The sequence below is a fragment of the Phalangium opilio genome, unplaced genomic scaffold (genome assembly GCF_054372755.1).
Source record: "Phalangium opilio isolate 3A_F unplaced genomic scaffold, DU_Popi_V2 ptg000105l_1, whole genome shotgun sequence".
In the NCBI taxonomy this organism is placed as follows: Eukaryota; Metazoa; Arthropoda; class Arachnida; order Opiliones; family Phalangiidae; genus Phalangium; species Phalangium opilio.
Genome location: NW_028324207.1, coordinates 162,279 through 176,106, shown reverse-complemented (window position 1 = coordinate 176,106; position 13,828 = coordinate 162,279). Strand labels below are relative to the sequence as shown.

The window sequence follows — 13,828 nt, the reverse complement described above, 5'->3', positions numbered from 1 at the left end:
TGATTTCTTTGTTGATTTTGTGATTTTTTTTACTGATTTTGTGATTTCGTTGCTGATTTTGTGATTTCGTTGCTGATTTTGTGATTTCGTTGCTGATTTCGGATTTTTTATTTGATTTCGAAGTCAGCATTGATATCGGATTTCTTACTTCACACGTAGCGTACGGGATTTCATGAATGACCGACCCCTCGGCTTTTGGGCTTCGATTTGACGGACTTCGCTGTTAATTCTGAACACGGAAGTACAAATCTTAAGAGAAGAAACGATAGTGCACTCACAAATGTTCTCCGTCACCTAACATAATTACACAGTTTCAAAGCTTTACTCAAACAATTTGAACACCCACCCTCTGTAGCAAGAACAGTATGTTGCTGTATAGGTGTAAAGGAGAGCTTTCTCATTAGTGGATAGTCTCCTAAATTTCTGGTTGGTCTGGAGCTTTTTTTCTTATTCTTCTTAAGCGTTTAATGAGAGTTGCCCTAAGCCTAACCACGATCTATAGGGGGGCTTTAACACTATCGCGGCGGCGGCTGTAAAGGTAGAATTTCTTTATCTCCCCTATCCCCGAATCTCGCATCTCCGTAACTAATTAATCCCACGTACTAATTGGGAATAGCCAACGAAACTGAGAAATCGGGGCCTTGGTTTCGCACGCATCCAGCTAAAAGTCGGATAAAACTTGTTTAGGAGATGGTAAATAGTTGGTGCGCAATAATTTATTGCCGCCTCAGATAAAAGAGATTAGGTGTTTCGAAGTTTTCTCGGTTGTAAAACTAAGTTGTTTACAGGGTTATTTTTGTAACTTGAGCATGCAGGGTGTTCCAAAATGAGTGGTATGCAAATTTGAGCTTAAAATGGTATGGATAACATATTGACCTGAAAAAAAAAAACCCAAACACAGATAATTTAAAAAAGAAAAAAATGAATTTTTTTTTTACCCTAAACAGGGATAGATTTAATTTAAGAAGTAGGAATGGAGAACGGTTAGTATTTACTTCAGTCCGACTCATAGCCAATTATAGAGCCCCTCCCTCAAACACGTAACGAAAATTTTAAATTATCTTATTGGCTCACTTAAACTACGTTTTGATGACGTTGCTGAGGGGGACAGCAAAATATTTAATTCCTATTTACCTCTGTCGCTATGACCCGCCTCTTCTTTCATACCCCCCCCCGGTCCCGTGGAAGGGGGTCCGGGACTTTGACGCGCGCCAACATTACTCTGTTCTCCATTCCTACTTCTAAAATTAAATCTATCCCTGCCCTAAACTAATCAAAATTAACTCAAGTCAGTAGGGGTAAGATAATAAAATTTTCCATAAACCACTATATAGACCTACTACAGTCGAGTAGCAAATATTTTGACTTGGTGAGTTATTCTAAACTATGCAAAAATTTTACTCATTTCCAGACAGCCTATGACCCACCACACCCTGTTTTACACGTTAACAGACATAAACCATGAAAAAGTGCTATTTTCACCCCTTTATTTGAATAGGAAAACGCCCAATAGTTCTTTAAACAGAAGTAGATAAAAGGAAAGTTATGAAATACGTCTGGTATAAATTAAGGGGCATGTTCTTTATACGATTTCGAGTCTATGACATTTTGTCGTCCGGGTACGTCACTGTTTTCAAGTTAAGACTCAAAATACCATAAAGAACATCCCCCTTCATTTATGCCAAACTTACCATAAACAATCGGAAAATCATTTAATCTAAAATGATCACAATTTCCAGTTAATTTACTACCGATTTCATCTATTTAATACAAACACATGCAGGGTGCATGCGCGTATTTAATGGGAAACCTCGATAGGGAGTCCAGGTGAGCTTCTTTTACGTATTCCAGATAGATATAGTTACCCATTGGGAGTAAAGACGACAGAGAGGTGTGCTCTTGGTTTGAACACCTTTCATCCAATCATAAAAGATACTCCACAAAAGAATCGTGTAAAACCGATAAATCGTTTCGGTGCGCTTTCACGGAACATTTTCCTTACACTTGGTCTAAGCGGCAACACTCACTTTCGAGCTGAAAAAAGAAATAGTCTAGTCGCAAGGAGAAGCCTACTGTATACGTTCGCATTTGACCAGAAGAAAAAAAAACGTTTAACAATTTATGATGGAAAAATAGATAACAATGTCGAAGAACCATAGGAGAATTTATTCCCATATAAATATCAACTATTAAACCCTATAAATATATCTTCTCGAAGGTGTATTTAACAATTTTTAGGCCTTTGCAGGATTAATTGTAAATTTCCAAAACTATCCACTTTGATGTGTGGAAATTCCTTCATAGACAAAGCCTAGATTATTATTATTATTATTCGCTTAATTCGTCTAGAGTTGTTACACAATTACTAAATAAAACACTTAACAATACTAACTTAATAAGTTTCTCCAGAAGTCCATTAAATTAGCATAGCCTAGGCTAATTTAATGGACTTCTGGTTTCTCCTAGAATCAACCAATGTCGTGGCTTTGAACATTTTGTATAATTTCGGATAATACTGTTTAAATTTGTGTATATATCTATGTAATTTTGTATAATTTGTGTATGTACAATTTGTATAATTTTAATTTCTGTGTATAATCTCGCGAGTTGTTTTGCAACTTTTTTTATGCACATTAAACTTCAATTTCATTTCATTTCATTATTATTTTCGAAGTTCTATATATGAACGCTAGCAGCAAGAACAGCCAAAAATTAAAATTCCTTAGCATATTATAGGACCTTTCATGAAATTATAAATATAATATAGGACAGGTTCGAAAATATAGGATTTTACAGGAATTATACAGGACCACTGGGCTCCTTGAGGTGGCTAGGTTGAAATGGTGGCGTGAACTAAACTCGGATTACTGTAGCAGCAACAGTTTTGACAGGCTTATTTTTCTGGTATATTGAACCAGCACATAAGTTGGTCTGCTATGATAAGACAGACTTCAATCGCGTCACGTACTATTTTTTTTTCTTTCTTTCTTTTCAATTCCATATCTCGACGACAAGCGTGGATATAAAAGGCCCCCAACACACACCAAGAGTGGTCTTATAAATATATTTTGCTCCATCAAAACGTGTTCGAACGTAAGAAATCCGAACTACCAACCCCACCAAAATAGCGCAAAGCAATTTTTCTATCACAAATTCAACCACTACAAGTTCTACAACGTCGTCCAGGGCTGGTTCAAGAAGTGATATCTAGTTTATTAGGGAGAAGGTGGTATAAATTCGCCGCCACATTTCCAGCTTTATCTCCAGTCCAAACGTAGCCTGTCCGGAGTTAATCCCCACCTCTAAATTACAACCAGCATCTCATTGGCTCTTGAAAACTCACGTCAGCGCGACGCGAATGACGAAAATTACGTATTTTCCGACTGAGGAGAGGCGAAATAGCCCAGGCCACCTTTTACGTCCCCCCTTGTATTTTGAAAGGGGGACTGGGACTATGGCGCGCGAATACTTAGGGTTAGGTATCTTATACCTTCTCCCTAATAAACTAGATATCACTTCTTGGCTGGTTGAAACCCCTTTTCCACTTTTCTGGATCTAGAATACTATACTACAGGCGGTGGTTTTTAACAGTTCCATAGGGACCTTCGCAACCGCACGCTGCGAGATAACAATTTCGACTATGGGTCATGGTACGCGATAAAACCAACTTTTCTAGATCTTCCATGTTTGTTTTCTCCGCGTGGCTCAAACGGGATCTTCATTCTAACTTATTATTTATGAAACCGAGGGATTCGGGGGTACGAGTTTTGATTGGTGAAGTGCACCAAGCCTTGAGAAAAACATATCGAAAATTTAATTTCAAATTCATAAATAATATTTTTTCTCCCTTACCATCAGGTTTATTTATAATTCAAATAGATCAAATTGAAAACACATAGTTGGCGAAGGAATCGGGGGTTTTTGTACTTTGAAAATTCTTGTTTATAATCAATAAATTCGCCTTAATCGTCTTTTAATTACCGACAAGTTGCGTAAGAGCTTTCTGCCACCTTAAATCAAGCTCTTTGCAATTTACCCTCTAAACATCCATACGTCACAGCATAAGTCTATTTAAGATGTGTTCCATATAAGTATATGACACTTCCTTTACTTCGTAATGATAGAGACTTACAGCTCGAGCTATTACGAGAAAGACAAGCGAGAATTGAAGTCCTACATTCGGTGGTTAATTTTGCAGTCATCTTCCCCTATTTAGTCTTTATTAAGCCTTTGACAGAGCCTCAAAAGGCGTCGCTTTACCTCGAATCTATGACCTACGTCATTTCATGACAAGCTCCAGTTTGTAACCAGTGACAAACTTATGGAACATATGAACTTATGGTCGCAGTGACGTATGACGTATCTCAATTTGTTGAGGCAAAGGAGATACGAGTAGCTGTTAATTAAATGAGGAAAGGGCGAAGGAGCTAGCCGGCGGACATCAGTGATGTCAACGCCAGGGGAAACGCCTAATCACTTTAATCAGATCAGAAAGTAGACGAGAGATAGCGTGTCAATCAATTCCATTTCATTTCATTTCACACATTACCCAACTCCCTCTTATCTCTCTTCGAGTCTTTAAGGATTGGCTCTCTATATGAATAAGGCAAAGCTAAAGCTGTCGACAAAGAAAATAGTATACTGGAATAGAATTTAACTGAAAGAGTTATTTTTATGATATCGCTACAGTCAGAAGTAAGACGAGACTAGAAGTAAAGAGCTCTAGCATTGGTAGTAGATCCTGGCACTAGTGAACAAATTTGAGGATTGTATGCCGCTTCCATCGCGCCTACACTAGAGAGAAAAAACTGGTCGAGTTCCAAAAAATTTCCTACCCCCTTCCCCTCAACCTAAAGCCGCGGAACACGGACGCGGGTGCTTGAATCTAGTTCGGCCGTCTACCGCCACGAGCGTCTCACGTTTTGGAGGGAATATTCAGAAACCGCTACCAGAGGGCCAACCGTTGGTGTGTTATCAAGAATATTCACTTTCGCCAAGGGAAGAATTTGGTTATCTCAGTACTTCTAGTCCCGTCTTACTTCTGCTACAGTCAATCAGTGACAGCTGCAAAACGAAAGAACTACTAAAAAGCGCCTCATATCCCTGAAACGCGCTTCTAAAGGCGGTCGGGACACCTTCGATTCCAGAAGTATGGTTTCTTGGCTTCCACGAGAAAAAGACGCGGACAAAAAAAGAAGGAAGAAAGGAAAAAGCTTTTTGAATTAAGGCAATGGGGAAGAATGATCTTCTCCGTTAGATTCTACGAAGGTTCATGCATTATTCAAGTACGCTGCACGAAACCTAGCTTCCGGGTATAGCCCTTAATCTCAAATTCTCTGATAGCCAAGGAAGTAAATTCCCGCGTAGTTATGTCTTACCGTAATAACATCTACTGCAATATTAAGATATAATTAATAAGACCTCAATGCAAACTAGTAGAAGAAAACCTTGGTATACTAGAGTATTAATCAATGACAAAAAAAATTCAGATGGTCATGCACATTCCAATTTTGAGACATCCAGTAAATTTTCTTTGATCTTTCCAAAATTATTTTACTTAATTAAGAAATACGATATTTGAGTTCTTGTTAATATTGTTTCTTTTTTTTTTGTTTTTTATATTAAATAATCCGAACAATTTTACTATTTTTAGCATGGATTTTTCCGGAAGTAAAGTAAATGGGAAGTAAACATTGCAGTTATTTTACAGGCGCGTCTATTGAACGAAAAAATATTTTAGGAGAAAGTTAGTTCCAAGCTATACTCATCACTTAAACATTGGAAAGAGCTTAAACTCTCATAATAAAACCGTTTTTTCAATGTCACTTCGTCTTTGGGTCTCTTCTCTTTCAAAGCTGTATAATTTTGAAATATTGTAAGCGTTGATCCATCAAACGACAGACTAGGCCTAGTTCGCGATAGCACTTCGTAAAAATAAAACATAATCATTAGCTCGGCACCATGTAGGGGATTTACCTTCAACAGGTTAGTGTGCAGCGTTCTGGAAAGCTGGTTAAACGCGGACCGTGATAAAACAGTCTATGGAGAGTGATGGTATATAGTAGGTAGGTTTTCCTATAATTTCTTTTTTGGTCGAAGAGATGGTGCAGATGGAGAACGTGGATGACCTTTTATCTTCGGTTTCGCGGTACAGGTCCCCAATCCTCCCTCGAGGACACTTTTCCCCCCTTTTTTCCTACGCCTTAGTTGAGGGGTTTAATTCGTTTATTCTGTTCCCTCGAACCCTAATGCCGTCACTGAGACGAAAATCCTTAGCTTTAGCCTAAAAGGGATATGTACTGGTACACGTTAAGCCTTGGCAATATATTTTAGTTTATAAATCCAGAGGGCTTACTTAAAAGGGAAGAAAGAGTGAAACCATTCGAAAGCAATTGAGCTAAGGAAAAAAAATTAACCCTAATTGAAGCTTTCATTCATCACCAAGGCTTTAAATAAATCGCACGCGCTCTCCGTAAGTTTTTACAACTTTCCTTCTTTAAAAAAGGCTTAGCAATATCCTTAAAATGCCACATTCCAGTCAAGAATTTTTTAAAGTAAACATTCCGATGGCGCCAATCGTTTAGCTAAAAATATACAACTATAGCTCAACGATTGAGTATTTAATTAATACTTAAAGGAAAAGATCTCGTTTCTACATATTATACCTTAAAATAATGGCTTTCTCTAAATATAAAAGGAATTAAATATTAAAAAAAATAAATAAATGATTTGTTATTACAAAATAATTAGCATTTAATTAGTCAGTGTTTTAAGACTAATTAAATGCTGATTATTTTGAAATAAGAGATCATAAATTTTTTTAAATATTTTTTTCATTTATATTTAGAAAAAGTCCGTTCTTTTAAGGTATAATCAAGAAGTAATACCTAGTTTATTAGTGAGAAGGTATAAGATGCCTAAGTAATCGCGCGCCATAGTCCCAGTCCCCCTTTCAAAATACAAGGGGGGACGTAAAAGGAGGCCGGCCTATTTCGCCTCTCCTCAATCAGAAAATACAAGTAATTTTCGTCATTCGCGTCGCGCTGACGTGAGTTTTCAAGAACCAATGAGATGCTGGTTGTAATTTAGATTAACTCCGGACCTACGTTTGGACTGGAGATAAAGAGATAAAGCTAGAAATGTGGCGAATTTATACCTTCTCCCTAATAAACAAGATATCACTTCTTGGCATAATGTTATGTTACAGCTGACGCGTTCCTTTAAAAAACTACAGACGTCAATGTTTTATTTTTGAAACATACTTTTATGCTTGCAAATGGTACTTCCATATACACATCTAACAGAGACAATAAATTAAACTTAATATTAACAAATCCAGAAAGAGAGGAGAAAAATAAAAATACATTATGAGCATCCTAGACTAATACTCGCGAACATTTCCATAAAAGTCAGTTTTCAAGCACCGCGAGTCATTACCCATGCTGTAATAATTAATCATATTTACCCTTGACGTTCTATATTCTAATGTGGGTAATTATTCATAAGCTAATTTTATTCTCCGAGAGTCTCTTTCAGGGCATGCAACTAAAGCAAGAACATAAAAAGACTAAAATTAAACACGCGGTTGTGCAGTAAACTAAAGGGACTTTGGGAATACTGCATGACCTGAGGGTAATAGCGTATTTCTACTATTGCTAAAGGGTATAAGACAATAGGGAAATAACCCAGGATGCGCCATTCTTCTATACTGATATAATAACAAGTAAAAACAATACAGGGTGTGGTAGTTATTTGAGGAGAGTGAGTTTTGGTGGTTGTTCTGCACATGTTTCTAATATGAAATTATCATTATTTTATTAATAACAGTGAGCCCAGTCAAAAATTTATTTTCATTATAGGAAAAATGAGTATTTTTTCCGGAATAACAGTATTTTATAGGAGAAAAAAATCTTTTAATTGGAAAATATAGGACTAAAAATGCTCATATACAGTATAAAACTATTTTGGCTTAAACTATGAAGAAAATACTCAAAAAATTACAAATTGGACTTTACTTTGAAAAGGGAACTTAATTAAAATATAATACATAAAAAAATCCCCAGAAATCTCCTCAATTTCGGTGTCTAATCAAATGTGATCTCGATAAAAGAGCTAAATTTTGATAATTTTTATGTTAAACTATACGAAAACTTCAAGAAGTGAAAAATATAGGATATTATAGGACCTTTCATGAAATTATAGGATAATAGAGAAAAGATTAAAAAATATAGGATTTTATAGTAATTATGGGACTGCTGGCCTCTCTGAATGGTACTAATTTGAAATACTCATTAGTTTATTAATTAAGTTCTTCCTAACAATAAAACAAAAATAAAATGTCATCCTAGTAGCTACCTTTAAAATGGAAAGCATTTCTCTAAACCACTAGAAGCATATTGAAGCTACTAACCTCGTATATCTAATCCATACTGTAATACGTATGCATACCACGTTGGTTTTTATTGGATTGAAAAAAGAAGGCGTACAATAAAAATGAAATAAATAATTCATTTCTTCCACGAATTTTCTAAGAGAGATGTCATGCCGCCGCAAATAATGTGTAAATAAGCGTCGTATTATTTCCAATATTCACGTAACAATTAAAGAAATTCATTCAAGTGGGTTTTATTATTTACTTCCCAGGGCATTCATATTCGCGTCGTTAAACTAGAACGAGTTTGGCATGCATTACATTTCCGAGACGGCATTTTATTTACATTTTATCAGGCAGTCATAAATTCGTGTTGGAGAACATTAATCTTTCTTTTCCGGTGGGTCCCTGGCTCGATTCTGAGAGTTGTAAATGTATATGGCGCGTGCATGGCCCATAGGGGGGTCCAATGCAGGACTCTCCTTATTAAACTTCTAAATCTTATGGACTCTTTTTGTTCGAGGGAAGTTTTGGTGACATCGTAAAAGTATATGGAAGGAGAAAACGATATATTTAGAACTTTACGACTATTTTTATAAGGCTATTGTTATTTTAAAAGATTTTTCCCTCCTGCCTCATTTCGCAAAAACAAAATGGGGTTATTAAGTTGTATTTCCCTTAAAAAAAACAATGTACGGCTTTGCACCTTCTGGAGTCGTGTATGAACAAAGGAAAAAGCAAGGGGCCAATTACTAAACCCCACGATTTCTGTTCAAAATTCCACGAGTTCTTATTCAAAAAACCCCCACGAGTTCTTATTCAAAATTCCACGAATTCTTATTCAAAATTCCACGAATTCTTATTCAAAATTCCACGTATTCTTATTCAAAATTCCACGTATTCTTATTCAAAATTCCACGTATTCTTATTCAAAATTCCACGTATTCTTATTCAAAATTCCACGTACTCTTATTCAAAATTCCACGTACTCTTATTCAAAATTCCACGTACTCTTATTCAAAATTCCACGTACTCTTATTCAAAATTCCACGTACTCTTATTCAAAATTCCACGTATTCTTATTCAAAATTCCACGTATTCTTATTCAAAATTCCACGTACTCTTATTCAAAATTCCACGTACTCTTATTCAAAATTCCACGTACTCTTATTCAAAATTCCACGTACTCTTATTCAAAATTCCACGTATTCTTATTCAAAATTCCACGTATTCTTATTCAAAATTCCACGTATTCTTATTCAAAATTCCACGTATTCTTATTCAAAATTCCACGTATTCTTATTCAAAATTCCACGTATTCTTATTCAAAATTCCACGTATTCTTATTCAAAATTCCACGTATTCTTATTCAAAATTCCACGTATTCTTATTCAAAATTCCACGTATTCTCATTCAAAAATCCCACGGAGTTCTTATTCAAACCCCCCCAAGAGTTCTTATTCAACCCCCCCCCCCCAAGAGTTCTTATTCAACCCCCCCCCCCCAAGAGTTCTCATTCAAAACCCCCAAGAGTTCTCATTCAAAACCCCCAAGAGATCTCATTCAAAACCCCCAAGAGATCTCATCCAAAACCCCCACGAGTTCTCCTTCAAAACCCCCAAGAGTTCTCCTTCAAAACCCCCAAGAGTTCTCATTCAAAACCCGCCACGAGTTCTTATTCATGCACTTGGTTAAAATAATTTTATTTTTTTGGGAGCGTATTAAAAAGTCCATGACTGTTTCCTTAGCCCGAGGCACCCAGTGCTAAAATTTTAAAGCGTGATTCCGGTGTACGGGGAAGCCGAGAGTGATTAGCCCCTCGGAATAAAGAATTTTATTGAAGAGATATCAATTTAGTCATCCGTGAATATTATTTCCGCGGTTAATTCTTCCAGATTCATCAAGAATCGCAAAAGTTTACATAAGAGAGGGTTAAATACAACTCGGCAATAAAACCCAAGTTCCCAGTCAAAAAAGGGTGCTGAACATTAGCGTAAAAGCAAAGTAGCTCGGGTTATCCGTATACCGAAAAATAAAATCCCAGTTTAATATAAAAACGAGTGACGATTAGGAACTTTTCTAATTGGGGAACCGCTGACTTTATTTATTTTTCGGCCTGGATGGACGGACATCCAAATTAAACTCGCTTGAATAAACCAACCAGTATAATAGAAAAATACCACCACCTACCTCGACAAAAATGGAAGCTAAAGGGGGTGGTCCCAACAAGAAGGGACAACAGGACACTCGGTACACCCCAGGATAAGAGTTCTAAGCTAACAGCTAGCTAAGAAGTCCTTTATGGTAGGACTAATTCGTCCATCCTGTGATCCTGAATACTCTAGATTCGGGGAATATATTGTAGCTTATAATGATCTCCAGTATTTTACGTTCCATTCGCGGTGCTTGGGTGGACAAAGAGTTCGGTTTTACACTCTTTCCGAGAAGGAACATGGTCGTGAAGTAGAAATCAATAATATGGCTTAAGCCTTTGCAATATAAGTAAGTAGAAAAGCTAGCTAAAAGAAAAATCTAGCCTGAAGCGAGTTTCGATAAGCCATTTTTATTTACCTTATATAGTCTCTCGGCTATCCCCTGTCGGTTTTGGGGAGAAGAAGTTTCAAGCTCGCACCGAGTCTGGTCTCAAAGCAATAACTTTATAGCACAGGCGACTTTATATACCACCAACCCTCCCCCCTCCTGATCTCGCCTACAATGTTAGTGTTTATGTAAAAGGGAGTTTCTTTTGGGAGTTGGTATGAGAGATTAAAATAAGAAATAAGAAAAAGTTGGGGTATCGGGGGTACAGGCAGAAAGGATACCCGATAAATATTACATCAAGGAACAGATTTCTGTAAATTTCAGTTTTATTAGATTAAAACTGTTATTGTACCTTGGGAATTATAATTTATGGGTTATATTAAATTTTCGCCTATAATTTTATTATGTTAAAGTTAAGTTAGGGCTCGAAAATATATTAATTAATTTAAAGTTTATCAAACGTAAATATTTAAATTTCCAGTTTATATATTTGATTTTAGTATTATGGGTTTGCGGGAAAGCATCCCACCAGGCTGAACCTAATACATTAGTTTCCCATAGAACGCCTGTAGAAATGTTTTACCCGCAATGAATGAATGAATGAATCTTTATTTGCTTTCTATATGGAGATCCCTTTTGAAACAGGGAGGAGCCACTACTGGCTCGCAAGCAATTGGTACAGACCGTTACAATTTGTTGAACATTTGTAAGGTAAAATTAAACAGATTATATACAAAATGAAATACAGTATGAAAATAGTTCAATGGTAATGATACAATGATTTTTTTTATTATTATTATTGTTCTGCCAACGGAGTGAGAGGAGGCGCCGCGCACTATCAAGTAGCAATACACCCAAGGTTCAGGGTGAAGCTACCCACCAGGATGAACAAACAATTATTTTCATTATTATTTTATTTTTAATTCCTCTCAAGATCTAGGCCTATAAATAAATTAATAATGCATTTCGCGTGATCATTTTAATTTAACGGTAGTTGGAAACGTTTCCAAAGGAAAGAAGGAAGTAAATGAACTAAATAAAACTTGATTGTTTTGAATATTTCCCAAAAACGATATTGAGTTTTCCACTAATGAAAAAACTAGTAAGAACTGTACACCGGGGAACACAAACGAAACCCAAGACGTAAAAGAAAAAATGCAAAAAAAAAAGACAATCTGATTTCCGGTTTGTCGGAAATCAGATCAGACCCACTTCCGTTTTAGCAGACTTGACAGAAGTATTTTTCTCATCCGTTTTTCGTAACCTTTAGGCTGTAAAAATATTCGCGAAAAAAATCAAATCCCTTAAATAAAGGGATTTCAAAACAACACGGATGAAAAACCAAACTAGGAGTATAAATACAGCGGAATATACGGGAGATGTAAAAAAGCTAAATGCGAATATCTCTATTTTAGCAGAGGTTCCTCATTTTCTCATCCAGATGATCCAATCCCGTACGTTTCAAGCCTCCATACCTCCAATAATTTTCCCAAATACAGTCAAATCACGAATGTACAATGCAATCCAACAGAGAGATGAAACAACGGTACTATTCCGAGATTGGAGAAGCGTGAAGTTGCGAGTAAATGCGATGAAAACAGTCAACAAAAGCTGAGGAAGAATAAGAAGAGCTAGGCATACTTCTTACAATTCTTTATCCCACAAAGAAAAAAAAAGAGAGGAAAAGAAACTAACAAAAATAGGGTTAACGTTTTTTGTCTCTCCACTCTTCCGAATGATAACACCTCTTGGCCATAACCCTATAGTGAACTAGAATAGTATTCAGTTTGATAGTCGCGCTAAAGTACAGAGAGAGAAAGAGAAAGAGAGAGAGAGAGAGAGAGAGAGAGAGAGAGAGAGAGAGAGAGAGAGCGCCTTGGGTTTGGTGCGGTGGAACTTTTTTGACGTGGGCGAGAAATATCGTCTTTGGGATTGAGAGTGTATTAGAAGTTTTTTTACACCTCCCCGAGCGGGAATAATTTGAGTTTATTGGTTTGATGGCTTGATACAGCAACGTTTAAAGGAAATGTTGAGATAACATTATACCAGGGATAGATTTAATTTTAGAAGTAGGAATGGAGAACGGTTAGTATTTACTTAGGTCCGACTTATAGCCCAGTCAAGAAGTGATATCTAGTTTATTAGGGAGAAGGTATAAATTCGCCACATTTCCAACTTTATCTCCAGCCCAAACGTAGGTCCGGATTTAATCCCCGCCTCTACCATCTAAGACCAAGATGCTGGTTGTATGGTAGCAAAGACCATTAATGGTCTTAGCTACCATACAACCAGCATCTCATTGGTTCTTGAACACTGACGTGAGCGCGACGCGAATGACGAAAATTACGTATTTTCCGACTGAGGAGAGGCGAAATAGTCCCCCTTGTATTTTGAAAGGGGTACTGGGACTATGGCGCGCGAATACTTAGGCATCTTATAACTTCTCCCTAATAAACTAGGTATCACCTCTTGGCCCAGTATAGAGCCCCTCCCTCCAACACGTAACGAAAAGTTTAAATTATCTTATTGGCTCACTTAAACTACGTTTTGATGACGTTGTTGACGTGGACGGCGAAAAATACGCCATTCCTTTTTACCTCTGTCGCTATGACCCCACCTCTTCTTTCATACACCCCATCCAGTGGAAAAGGGGGTCCGGGACTTTGTCGCGCGCCCAGATTACTCTGTTCTCCATTCCTACTTCTAAAATTAAATCTATCCCTGATTATACCTTGGTCATTTTCTAATTATAAAAGGAAAAATATTAAAATAAATGATCTCTTAATACAAAATAATTAGCATTAAATTATTCTTAAAAACAATCAAGGACTACTGTGCCATGGTTAATTACAAGCTTCAGTTAAGTGGGGGGGGGGTTATAAGTCGACGTCCCCTACTTGTTTCCCTCTCATTTCC

General features: G+C 36.7%; 2 protein-coding genes across 3 annotated transcripts in view; one reads left to right on the top strand and one right to left on the bottom strand.

Moving 5' to 3' along the window:
• LOC149625041 (tRNA wybutosine-synthesizing protein 2 homolog) overlaps positions 1-13,828 on the bottom strand; it is a 43,118-nt gene that overhangs the window by 10,705 nt on the left and 18,585 nt on the right. Inside the window, exon 2 of one of the 2 annotated variants that reach the window (XM_089851796.1) lies at positions 1,866-2,034. The exons of the other annotated variant lie outside the window; for it this stretch is intronic. The gene's annotated coding sequence lies outside the window, so the exon portion shown is untranslated. The remainder of the gene's footprint in view (positions 1-1,865; positions 2,035-13,828) is intronic. 2 annotated transcript variants of the gene reach the window in all.
• Positions 1-13,828, top strand: part of LOC149625042 (guanine nucleotide-binding protein G(I)/G(S)/G(O) subunit gamma-12-like) — a 39,366-nt gene that overhangs the window by 7,076 nt on the left and 18,462 nt on the right. The window lies entirely within an intron of this gene.